The following is a 12,604-nucleotide window of genomic DNA, read 5'->3' on the forward strand; positions in this document are numbered from 1 at the left end:
TAAATAATTTAGCAGAACTTTATAACTGGCAGCTATATGTTTGAGTTTATTGACCCAATAATCTATTTTCTTGTTGTTTTTTACTGTTACTGACCTCCAAAAGAGCTAAAAACAGGGACTTGTCCTCCATAGAAAACCACAGGGATCACAGCCCATGTATTATTTAGGTCTTGGCTTCTTAGGTGAAGATATTTAGTTGGAATCTAGAAGAGAAAAGGTGTAAGATCAAATAAACATTCTGTCTAAAGGCTAAATTATTTTTATAAAACGGAAGCAGGAGAGTTTTTCGTCAGACACGATTTGTTTTTCTTTCATCTTCAAGGTTTGGATGGGAAAGGCGTGAAAACCCAACACCATGTTACACTCTACTTAGAAAACAAACATCATAAAAAAAGGAACAAACCAAAGATTTAAGGCTGTTAGACATGTTCTTGGTTATTTTAGTTGCTGTGTTAATAGCAGTGATCAGGGAATACATAAGATAAATATATGTTCTTATTAGTGAAAACATACCATGTGTGTTCAGCCTAGAATAATCCGTTTGAACTTCAGCTTTTTGGCATGCTAGACCCTTTTTAAGGCAACTTCTATGCCAAGTAAATAACTTACAGCTAAGGTTTAATTTATTTCAAGGAATTTAGCTTTAAAGCGGATCTAAGAAGGAAAAAGTATTTTCAGAGCTAAAGTCATTACTTTAAAATTAACGTGTGAATTAGTCTAATTTGGTCGCTGCATCAGGGAGGATTTCCCAGCTATACAGAAGTGACTTTGTGCAGTAATATAGAACCACAGGATACACAGATTGCTTTCATTAATCAGCAACTTGCTGAATAATTAGAAAAACGTCAGCAGATTAGCAGACTAAAATGATGGGTTGCAGCGTTGCTCCGTTTTAGATCATGACAATGAAGACTATTAAAACCTCATGATAAAACTGGTTTGTTCAGTTTGTCCTGAATGCCAAATTAACAACAGATCAGAGAACTCGTCAGACTGCATCATTGCTAAATGTTCCCCAGCCCATTGTTTTTCCCTCTGGCTGCAGAAAGAATGAAAGTTTGTCCCAAAAAGCTAACACACTGCAACCAACCCAGCAAACAAAGATTCATATTCCTATTAACTCATTACTGCATGCTTTTTATTGAACAGACGCAAAGCTAGCATAAGACATTTAAGGGTGATAATAAACAGCCCACCTCATTACGATTCATTTGTATAATGAGACATGAAGGCAAACAACAGTGCATTCAGAATTATACTCATTCAAATGGACGGACACAGTGGAAGCAGAGTTCCTGCCTGAACAAGCGTTTGAAGATGAGTGGGGAATAAATCTGCTGGTGATGATGAAGCACCACTTGAAAATCCCCGGGTGAAACTAGCTATTACTACATTCAGGTACCACAGATTTGAACTTCCCACAGAAAAGCTGAACTTAATCCAACATCTTTGTAAAATAGACTCCATTAGCAGCGCACACAAGCTGTTAAAACCCAAACTGGCAGTGGAAGGGGATCTTTTTTAAGCTTCGATGCACCAGACAGTCAATAAACTCATTTAAGATTATTCCAATTACTTATCTCCGTGTAAACAAAGCTAGGTATAGGTGACTGGCATTCAATTAAAAAGGAGAGGGATTTGAAATATAACCCAAACCAGCATCCAATACATTTCTTACCGTGATGAGAGTAAAATGATGATCATGTTTAGCTTGAACAATTAAAACATTCAAATTTCAACTTTTCAATTAAAAAGAAACATCTTTTTTTTTTTTTACACAACTCATTCATAGTTTTTATAAAATGTTAGTTATTTGAGTGCAACACCCACTGAAATTACAGAAGGCAAGACTCAACATAGAGCTGAAACAAGAGTGTGATTCAGCTGTGTGGTAAAAGCTATGAAATGCTTTCCATCACCAGGCTGTCAGGCCTCTTCTGACAAAGAAAAAAAAAAAACTCAACCCATCTGTTTCTCACACAAAAAGCCAACATCCAAACCATCTTTTCTCTCTAAAGTTTGGTTTCTTTCAGGGCTCATTGGTTATCTTTCATTCTACAGAACTCATTATTCAAATGACTGTCGACATGCTGCTGGTATAACAGGTACAGATAGTTCTGACACTGTACCCACAGGCAGGAGCTCCATTCAGTTTAGTACAGGTGTGTCTAAAGTTAGTCCCTGCAGGCTTTAGTGGTGTCTGCTTTAACAAACCTGATTCAGATGACTGTAGTTCAGAAAAAGCCTTCAAAAGTAATCGGGTTTGCTGAAGGAGGGGAACCTTAAACATGGAGGACAGCAGCCCTTAGACACACTGGTTTGGTGGGGGTCCTTCCTCTGCCACAACCCCTCAGCTTTTTGGTAGAAATGCACCAATCCAGTTTTTTTCCCCCTATCCAATCCGATACCTGGGCCGAGCATAACCAGCGATAACCACCGATACCAATCCGATTCTACTGTTGAATATATAAATGTAGGCTGCTAGCCTGATAAACCAGACTAAATGTCAGATTAAATGTGTAATTTACTCTGGCCCCGATCAATGAGACATTGGAAGATTGTTGATGAGAACAACACGTTGTCTTTCAAACCATGTCTGTGCCTATTGGCCAACGCTCTGACCAATGAGCGCAACTGACTGTGACGTAGGAAGTGCGACAGGAAGCTGGTGAGGGAGTGTAAACAAACTGATCTCGGTAAAACGGCGATTACGTCCTTTTCAAAAATTAATGAGAGCCAGAGCCTCTTCCTGCTCCCGTTTCAACGAAAACCCCAAGTCTAATCATTCCAAAACTGATTCTAAAGCAGAGTCAAAAATCGCCATCAGAGCCAGACTATGCCGAGAGAGGGACGCTGCAGACGGGCCTCGGTTAGCCCTGGCTGTCCTTAGACTCGGAGGTCCGCTGTTCGCCGCGGTCTTCTCAACTTCGGAGGTTTTTTTTTGGTTTTTTTTTATTACCGGGACGCATTAAATCAGTAAGTGGACCATATAGTGATGCTTTAAAGTATAATATTCTCACCTCAAATGATCTTAAAACATACCTTTATTGAACAACAGCAACAGAAAAGAGAACTTTTAAACTTTCAATTGAGCGCTCCATTGAAAGCTGCTGCTGCCGCAGTGCATGCTACTGTTCAATAGTTGTTGACATCTTCCTTGTTGCGCTTTCTCCAGCGTCGCACAGCTTTGTCGTCACGCCCTCAAAACCCCGACTGCTTTGCATTCCATTGTGATTGGCCCGCCAGCTCTAGGACCTGGGACATTGATCAAGGCTAGACCAACTCCCAGGCAAAAATCATTTTGGCCGCTGGCGGGTGAGGCTAGTTTACTAGGCTAGTAGACTACTTTATATTTATTAAGAAATAAGCAGCAAAAAGAAAGAATGTGAAGGGATGGATCTCCGACATCTAATCACATATCTGCTCCAGCTGAATGGTCAATTTTGGAGCCGATATCCAATCCAGGTATCGGATCGGTTCATTGTTAGGGTCCACATTAGCACTGTTTATTTTAACAATAAATATGTAATAATGGTCAAATCTAAGGATGCAAACAAATAATCACATTCGATGACTTTTTAATTAGTGGTTTTGATTGATTGATGGTTTATTAGATTCAAATTTTTACCATCTGATTAACTGGTGACATTCGCCGTCCATGGGAAGGCGCTGTTACTCATCCTTAAACAGAGCCACCCTGATAATTGGCGGAGACATGCTAGAAATCGAAGAAGAGTTTGGTGTGGGGTTATTTTAGTTGAATAGCAACAAGGATGCTAAATTTGTCTAAATATAAACAGTTGATAAGCCCCTTATAGTATCCCCTAAACAGAGAAAAGGTTTTAATAAGGCTGTCAATAAGATCAACGAACCTCAGGTTAACTCACATGCCCAGACCAATAACAGAATCCAGAGCAGAAAGGTCAATGTTTTAACTAATTGATAAACAACATTCGAATTTCATACATTTAAATGTCCTTAATTTTAACAGCAAAAATCAAATATATTTTTAAAGTTGTATCAACTAGATTTCTTTAAAAAAAAATGACCTCATACAAAAATTGCCTCAGTTAACATCTGTAGCACTGCAATTTTGGAGAAAAAGATTTATGACTTTAATCATCAGAACGGCAGCAGAAGCGAAGAATTTCACAAGCTGAATAAACACAGAAAGAAAAGCAGACGGACTACATGAAGCAGATGGAGACAGGTTGATGGGGCGAGCATGTAGGTGTGCAGAACCGGGCAGTAAAAAAAAACAACAAAAGCGACTGTCATAGCGAGTGATAAACTGGCTTCTACCCCTGCAGAATCAGAGAGCAGATCCAGATGGCAGACGCAGCGTGCTGCTTCCACATCCACAGCTCCTTTACAGCGCAGGGCGACAAGCCCCGTCTGTTTCATCTCAGGCTGTTCCACAAACTGTACAAACACAGCGACATCGTCAGCCTACCAAGCTGAGAGGTCTGTGCAAAAGTTACCAGTCAATGCCAGCAGATCTCTGTTATTAGAATCAGAATCATATTTATTACCAAGTAGGTTTGCACAAGTAATTTCCCTTTTTGTTGATGGTGCAGAAAAATTAGATATATATACAGAATACAGAATCTATGGCTATATAAAATACAAAACATACATTATATACAATGTATAGTATTTAGCCATATACTATATACACGGTAGACTGTGTGTCAATGTAATGCAGGATGTCTGGAGATGCTACGTTGGTTTTGGCTTCTAGGTCCTGAACGGGGAAGGGAGAGAGACAGTGTCAGTGTCATGGGGGTCTGTGGGCCTTGTTGATAAGGTTGGTAGCAGATAAGAAGAAACTGTTCTTGTGGCGTGAGGTTTTGGTCCTGATGAACCGCAGCCTCCTGCCAGAGGGAAGTGTCTGAAATAGTTTGTGGCTGCGGTGCGAGGGATCATCCACAGTCCTCCCTGCACACCTCAGAGTCCTGGAGGCGTACAGATCTGAAGAGATGGAAGATTGCAGCCAATCACCTTCTCTGCAGACTGGATGACACGCTGCAGTCTGCCCTTGTCCTAAAGAGTAGTAGAAGTGCACCATCATTGTCCTTGGCAGGTTGGATTTTTTCAGCTGCTGCAGGAAGTACATCCTCTGCTGGGCTTTCTTGGTGAGGGAGTTGATGTTTAGCTTCCACTTTAGGTCCTGTGAAATAATAGTTCCTCGGTAGCGTAAAGACTCCACAGTGTCAATTGTGTTAGTTTTAGGTAACAAGCTGATGCACAGCTGCTGCATAACATGACTTCAATGTTTTCTTTTTTTTCGCCACCACTGGGTGTGATTAATATTTTAGGAGAAAAGCCACAGGTTGCATGCTGGGTCACTGCAGCCGCCCACGCCTCTAGTCAATCATCTACACCAAACTGTGCTAACAGAGCTGGTAATAAATGGACCTATCCATTCCATAAAAGGAAAAAAAAATGTAATCTGATCTAATCAGTCAGATTGGAGCTTATAAATATACTAAATGTTCACCAGTGTAGAAAACAGGGCCGTTTTGAAAAGGAAAGATCTTTAAAGTCTGAGCAAACTTAAATGCATGTGTGTAAAAGAACTGCATAAATGTCCCACAGAGAGAGGAACATGATCAGAGAAGTGTAGTGTGAACTGTCACAGAAGTGAGAATTCTAAGGTAAGTGAGGCTTTGACCTTCTGATCCTGCTTTTAAACCATACTGGCTTTCATTAATGGTTCAGAATTAGGAGGCTTAAAAATTTACTTTAATTGAATCTTTGTCATGAATGCACATCTTATATTCATATCAGAAGCAGAGATATCGTCACACAACGCATGACTCACTGTTGAAAAAATAATAATATGAAAGAAGGGTTTCATTAGATCAAATCAGGCCGAACAATCAATAATACCACAGTTAACTAGGCATACTGCACACAGAGTTTACAGCTAAACCCAAAATTAGTCATTTCTAGGGCTGCAACTAATGATTATTTTGCAAATTTCTAATTCTGTTGATTACTTTTTTTGATTAACTGATTAATATTCAGATAGCAAAAGGTTCCTTAAACAAGATCTTTAACGAAATTAAACCAGGTCAATTTCCACTTGAGGAGTTCTGGATAGAGCATATTGACAGGATTTTTTTTTTAAATCTTAAATGCAAAATGTGCACATGTTTTCTTTAGCAATTTTGGTATAAGTCCTCCTCTAAGGGGGTCGCTCTGTCAGCTAAAGCGTGTTTTAGTCTCTATACCACAGTTAACGATTATTAGATTACTAAATTAGTTGACGATCATTTCAATAATCGATTAATCACGACTAATCCGATTAATTGTTTCACCCCTACAGATTTCACTTGGCAGATTTAGATTCACAAACCTTGAAAAAAATAAGTTTATTCTTCCTAAATAAACTTATTTTTTCAAGGATTGAGAACTTCAATTTGGAGAGGTAGGAGGACTTCCAATAATAAAAAGGTTTGATTGTTGTGGTGTCAATTAAGATTTTACTGTTTTCATATTGATTAAAAGTGGTGGTATAAGGGGATTATTGGAATCTTGGCTGCATCTGTAGAATAATTAGATCAGAGCTCAAGAGGGTAATAATTTAGGTCAACTTTTCTTTTTAAAAAGGCTGATGACAGGCTTTGGGTGTGCCTGTGACCTCAGGTTGTTTTTTTTCTGTTCCATGGCTCTATAAAAGGCAGCACTAATCCAGCAAAACAAAAGGGTTTATGGTACTCCACACAACTCCATGCAAAATTATTTTCAGATTGAAAAAAAAAAACAAAAAAAACAGAAGAGAGAACAACAAGCCTTCAGAGTGACAATAAATCAAAATTTCAAAATCACAATTTCACAATGTAGGAGTACAAGAAGAATCTTTTGAGGAAATGAGAACAATCACAAATGTGTGTGTATCCACAGCAGCAAGAGAAACAAAAAGAAATGAGGTCACGGATGACTACAAACAGGCCTGGATGCGAGGAATGCCAGAGATAAAGGGGCCACAAGAAGAGCCGTAAAGATAGAGTCACTTTAGGGGCAGCTGGGAATCAGCACAACCACAGTTGGGTTCAGCGCTCTTTAAAGAAAAACTGCTAGAGTAGAAAATATCTTTTAAAAGTTCAGTTCAAACCATGATAATGTATAACCAGGATTCACTTCCGGTTCCTAAGAACCATCTCTCTTCAAAAATCTAAGGTAATCCCTACACATGTTGGGAAGGGAGCCGACCAGAAAATGGACTTCCTGTAGCAACAGAGGAAGTACAGCTTCCTTAGCCAGGGTAATCGGCCAATGCTGGAACAGATATGGCCTTCTATTTGTTTTTATTTGTTATTATTCACACAACTAACCTGTTTAAATCTTGCCCTTATAAACGCTCCCTACACATAGCGTGGTTTCTCTCTGCACTGATGAATATAATGTTGGTGCCCAAAAAGTTGGAAATTAAATTTTTTTTTTTAAAGATGTGAGGGTTTAAAAGACACATTTTAGTTTAGTTGGAATTATTAATGGATTTAAGTAAAGGTGGCCATTGATCATATCGTTTAAGGTTAGCATGATCAGTTTATGGTTATGGGAAAAAAAATGTAATTGATCGTCTTTAAATTTGAATCAATGATAATTAAAATCACTAGAAACAAGGTAAATTGTCAGAATTTTTATTTTTATGTTTTCTTTTTTTTCTCCATTGGGGAATTTACCAGTTTAAAGAATATGATTGAATGTGGTTAACTATAAGATGTTCAGGGATATAAATTATACTTCTTTATGTACCTGGTGTCCTCGAGACACAGAATTTAAGTGCATCTATAAGGTTGGGCGATATGTAAACACTTTTGGACCGATATTTGTGAGTCCAACAAATGGCGATAATAGATATATTCATGTAGGTGACTTTGTGGGCAAACATTGCTCAGAATGCGTCTTCTCAACCACTGGTACTATTGTTAACCACCTGCACACAATGCTAAAACCCAGTAAGGTAAACATGCTTGTTTTCCTGTCAAAAATGTAAAAGTTTGGTCCAGTGGGAAAAGTTTCCTCTTTTTCATTTGTTCTGACTGTTATGAGTTATTATAGTTATTCGATTGTTATTCATTTGTTTATCCGAATGTGCAAAATCAAACAGACTGAAAACTGGGGTGAAGATTTTTTATTTATTTATTTATTTTATTTTTTATGGAAAGCGCACAGCTTTGCTGAGGGACAGAATTTTCCTTTTTATTTTTTGTTGTTAAATTTTGCATTTGTTATTAAAATCAAATCCATAACAGACGGAGCGGCCTGTAAACAAACACTAACAAAAAATAAATAAATAAATAAATAAGCCTTTCACTGGTTTGGATCAGTTCTTTCTTTCTGCTTCATGTTTAAGTGGATAAATCGCTGCTGCGTGGTGGCACTGGGGAAAAAACTGTAGCTGGAAGGAGTTTGTATGCAGTATTAAAAACGAGCATTGAAGGGCTGAGTCTATGTCGATGATCGATAGATCCGTCCCAGAATATAATCCCTGATTGTTGGGCTTATTATAGCTGTACTGAGCAGCCACACATATACAGTTACCTAAGAAACATTGTGAAGAAGTGCTGCTTTTTATTTTTTTTTTAATCATCAGTTTTATTTTTATCACGATAATTAAACCTAATATTGTGATAAAACTGTAAGTGCATATTAGATTAGATTAAAGCACAATTCTAATTACAATCAAAACAACAGGGTTACTGATTTAAGCTAAACTTTTTTTAGTTTCTTTCAAAGATTTGGACTTAAAGTCAGATATGGGTACAGCTAAATGCAAGCTACTGTAAAATAAAGAACATATTTTTACTGTTACAGACAGAGCAAACTTTATCCTGTCTGCAAAGTGTGATTATAATCCCATAGGTATATAATAAAGTTTTATAATAGAAGCAGCATTTATCACATTTAATTCTGAATATAGTTTTTTCTTAATAATTAACTAAATTTGTGATTTGGCAGGCGAATAAAACATCTTAGAACAGGACTGTGAAGTTAGTGCTGTTGATGTAGGACCAGGTAACTCCAGCTAGCTGCTTTTAAATCTGTCAGGTGAGTCAGAAACCGCCTGGAGTCAAAGGTGAAGCGATGAGAAATTGTTGTAATTAATAGGAAAAAAGGCGCAAAAACAAATCCCACATCGAGTTAACCCACTCTTCCATGCTTCCTGTCCCACTGTCGTCTCTTTTCTGAAGCGTTTTAAGCTCCAGGTCCCGTTTCTACAACAAGCTCTTCACATTTCCCCCAGTTAGCTCCTTTTAGCTCAGCCAGGCTAACAGGCTAAAAACAAGCAGCTCCGCGGCCCGCGCGCTGCTCTCTTACCGAACTCTGACGGCTCCAAACCAGACTCCATCCAAGCTGTTGATCAGGGGATATCCATCAACGGACTGAACACTGGGTTTTTTTCCTTCCGTCTGGCTGCGAGGCTGAAGTTTATTTTGCGGAGTAAAATGGCTGCGCCTCGTCTGGCTCCGGGATGCAGAGTGACGTGAAGACGTTGGAGGGAGGAGGGTCACGGTGAGCATCTGCCTCCAACCGGCGGCTCATCGCCCCACTGGAGAGAGAGAGAAACCATTAGGACAGAAAGTTTCACCCCGACTGGCTCTGCAGCAAGTGGTTCTCCACACTGATTTATGAAAGCATCCTGCTGACGAGGATTAGGGCCACTGAAACATGTAAAATATTATTTCAGTTTAATATGGGAAAAAGTCAGAATTCTGACTTTAATCTCAGAATTCAGATTTTTTTCTCAGAATTCTAACTTTGATCTCAGAATTATGAAATTTTTTTTCTCATAAATCTGACTTTGATCTCATAATTCAGACTTTAATCTCAGAATTTAGACTTTAATCTCAGAATTCAGACTTTAATCTCAAAATTCAGATTTTTTTCTCAGAATTCTAACTTTGATCTCAGAATTATGAATTTTTTTTCTCATAAGTCTGACTTTGATCTCATAATTCAGACTTTAATCTCAGAATTTAGACTTTAATCTCAGATTTCTGACTTTTTCTCAGAATTCTGACTTTAATCTAGGAATTCTGACTTTAATCTCAGAATTCACATTTTTTTTTCCTCATGATTCTGACTTTTTTTTCAGAATTTTGACTTTAATCTCAGAATTCTACATTTTTTATATCAGAATTCTGACTTTAATCTCAGAATTTTGACTTTTTTCCTCAGAATTTTGACTTTAATCTCAGAATTCTGACTGAACAAACATTTAGCATCAAGCTGAAGCCATGTCTTTTTTACAGACTAGCTCTCTTGTATTAATCACCTTCTGCTCTTCCATTAATGAAATAGCATCACCAGGGACCCCTCGGGCATGTAAAAAGTTGCCTAATTTCATCATTTTTCAGCAATGTGTTACTGTCCCTCTCAAACAACTCACATCTATGTCAGTGAAGCTGAGTGCTCCCACATCTCTTCCTTCATGATGCCCATCTACCTTAAGATCCACAATTCTGAGATTATAGTCAGAATTCTGAGAAAAAAAGTCAAAATTCTGAGATTAAAGTCAGAATTCTGACTTTTTTCTCATATACTGAAATAAAATAAAAAAAATCAGTTAACTTTTTTGTTTTTTTTTCAGGGGCCCTAACCCTCTTCCGTAGGATCCTGATACACTCCCGTTGTACTCGGAAGTTAGAATTTCCATAGCAGACTGTGGAAACATACTGCTATTGACTGGATAAATATTATTAACAGTTTTATATGGAAAAAAGTGAAAGAAAACAGGAAGAGAGCAAATACATTCAGAAGGAAGTTAGACAAACACTCTAAACAAAACTTTATTTGAAAAGAGGGAAAAGGAATACTAACAAATGTCATAACTGTACAAGCATACAAAAAATATACCTCATTTGTTATAAAAAAAACTGTAATTATTAAAGCAATTAGTAATTTTTGTGTTTTATGTGAATGAAACAAACAGAAGAGGATTAAAAAAAATGTCTAAAAGCTGATTTTGGCAGAAAAATTTGATATCTATTAAGATGTTATATTTAGATTTAGTGCAAACACCTTTGCATCTATAGTTGTACAAGACACAAGAAAGTGAATTTAAAAAGGGGTTTAATATTTTTTGTACCCAGAATTGTATTAGTCTGCACTAACATTCTTGGAGGGAGCAGGCAGCGCCCTCTGCTGTACGGCCTTACGAATTACCATTAAGTCACAAGGCTTCACTAGATGCATAAAAAAAGAGATGAAACAGTTATGAAAAGAACAATTTGCAGAATATCAAACATTTAAACAGCCTGGGGTTATCTACATCAAAAAGCTAAATTGTATTATGAGTACAAATCATGTGTTTTGATTGTGTTATGGTTTTCTTATGTTTTTTTTAAAAAAAGACAATTTTAAAACCATAAAACAACAGCTTTCTCATTGAGTTTAAACTATTTAATAAATTATCTTGTTAAGAATAAAATTACATCAACTCAAAAGGGAGTAAAAACTAAATTGTTATCCATATAAGTCCCGCCCTGAAGCTGTTTTCAGATCTCTTTTGAGATTGTAACCATTCTAAAAAGTTTTGATTTTAGGCCTTTTGGTCCAGCGGAAACAGTTTGTTCCCGCATTCTTTGTCCATTTTCCAGCAAACTGCAAACAATTTACTTGTAGAGCATTAGACAACTTGCCATATTTTCCATAGAGCACCTCTGCATTTAATGATACAGGACAGAGGACCCAGTATTCAGGCAGAACAGTGGGTAACTTCAAATAGCGTTTATTGAATCCAGGCGGATCTGCAGTGGCTGTGGCCAGGGCGTCTATAACTGGAAACTCTGAAAAAGGAAACCCAGGCTAGTGACCACATAAATCCAATGGAGGAAGATTATGATGGTGAGTCACTAACCTGGTTTAGAAGTTCATTCCATCGACACAGACCCAGGTAGAATCCAGCCGGTGAGCTGCCAACAGGATGCCGTCCAGAGTGTTTCAGATGCTGCAGCCCTGGAGAACATGCAGGAATCAGGAGCCATGTCAGAACAGGAACAGGCTGGTTCAGAGGTCCAGGAGTCCAAAGACAGTTCAGGCAACCTGTCCAGATGGGAACACACAGGCTCAGTAGTTAAGAGGCAGAACGGGTCAGGATCAAGAAATCAGAAACACTATGGAACGTACTGATTTTATGAGCCGAGGCTTCGAGGCGTGTGTCGAGTAGTCGAGGGGGCGTTTCTACAAGGCACGTTTCGAGGCGTGCTTCATTTGGGGGGAGGAGCCACAATAGATGACGTCTGAAGCCTTGCTACCCCGTCACACCATAAGATCACTTTGGAAAGTGGTTCAGCTCGCCCGGAACTTTGGCAGGCATTTAAACAGGCTCAGTATTCAGTCAAGATGTGGGAATTTGTAGTAGAGAGGAGATAATAGCATATAATGCATGTATGAAATCCATTTACACATTTCCATTTACAATTACTTTATGTACAGCCACTCCGTATTGTTCAGTATAGTTGGTGTATGTTTTTATGATATTTTATTTAGCTAATTACTTTTTCGTAGTGTTTTTAATTATCTGAGACAGTGACCTTCAGGTTCTCATAATCCATAATCATCAAAATTACTGAAACAAAGACTTGGCATA

At 38.0% G+C, this 12,604-nt stretch overlaps 1 protein-coding gene across 1 annotated transcript in view; it reads right to left on the bottom strand.

The window, feature by feature from the left end:
* mkl2 (MKL/myocardin-like 2) overlaps positions 1-9,495 on the bottom strand; it is a 41,700-nt gene extending 32,205 nt beyond the window's left edge. The window contains exon 1 of the mRNA XM_015389384.1: positions 9,331-9,495. The gene's annotated coding sequence lies outside the window, so the exon portion shown is untranslated. The remainder of the gene's footprint in view (positions 1-9,330) is intronic.
* Positions 9,496-12,604: the final 3,109 nt, after the last annotated feature.

This window comes from Cyprinodon variegatus, unplaced genomic scaffold (genome assembly GCF_000732505.1).
Source record: "Cyprinodon variegatus isolate N-32 unplaced genomic scaffold, C_variegatus-1.0 Scaffold456, whole genome shotgun sequence".
In the NCBI taxonomy this organism is placed as follows: Eukaryota; Metazoa; Chordata; class Actinopteri; order Cyprinodontiformes; family Cyprinodontidae; genus Cyprinodon; species Cyprinodon variegatus.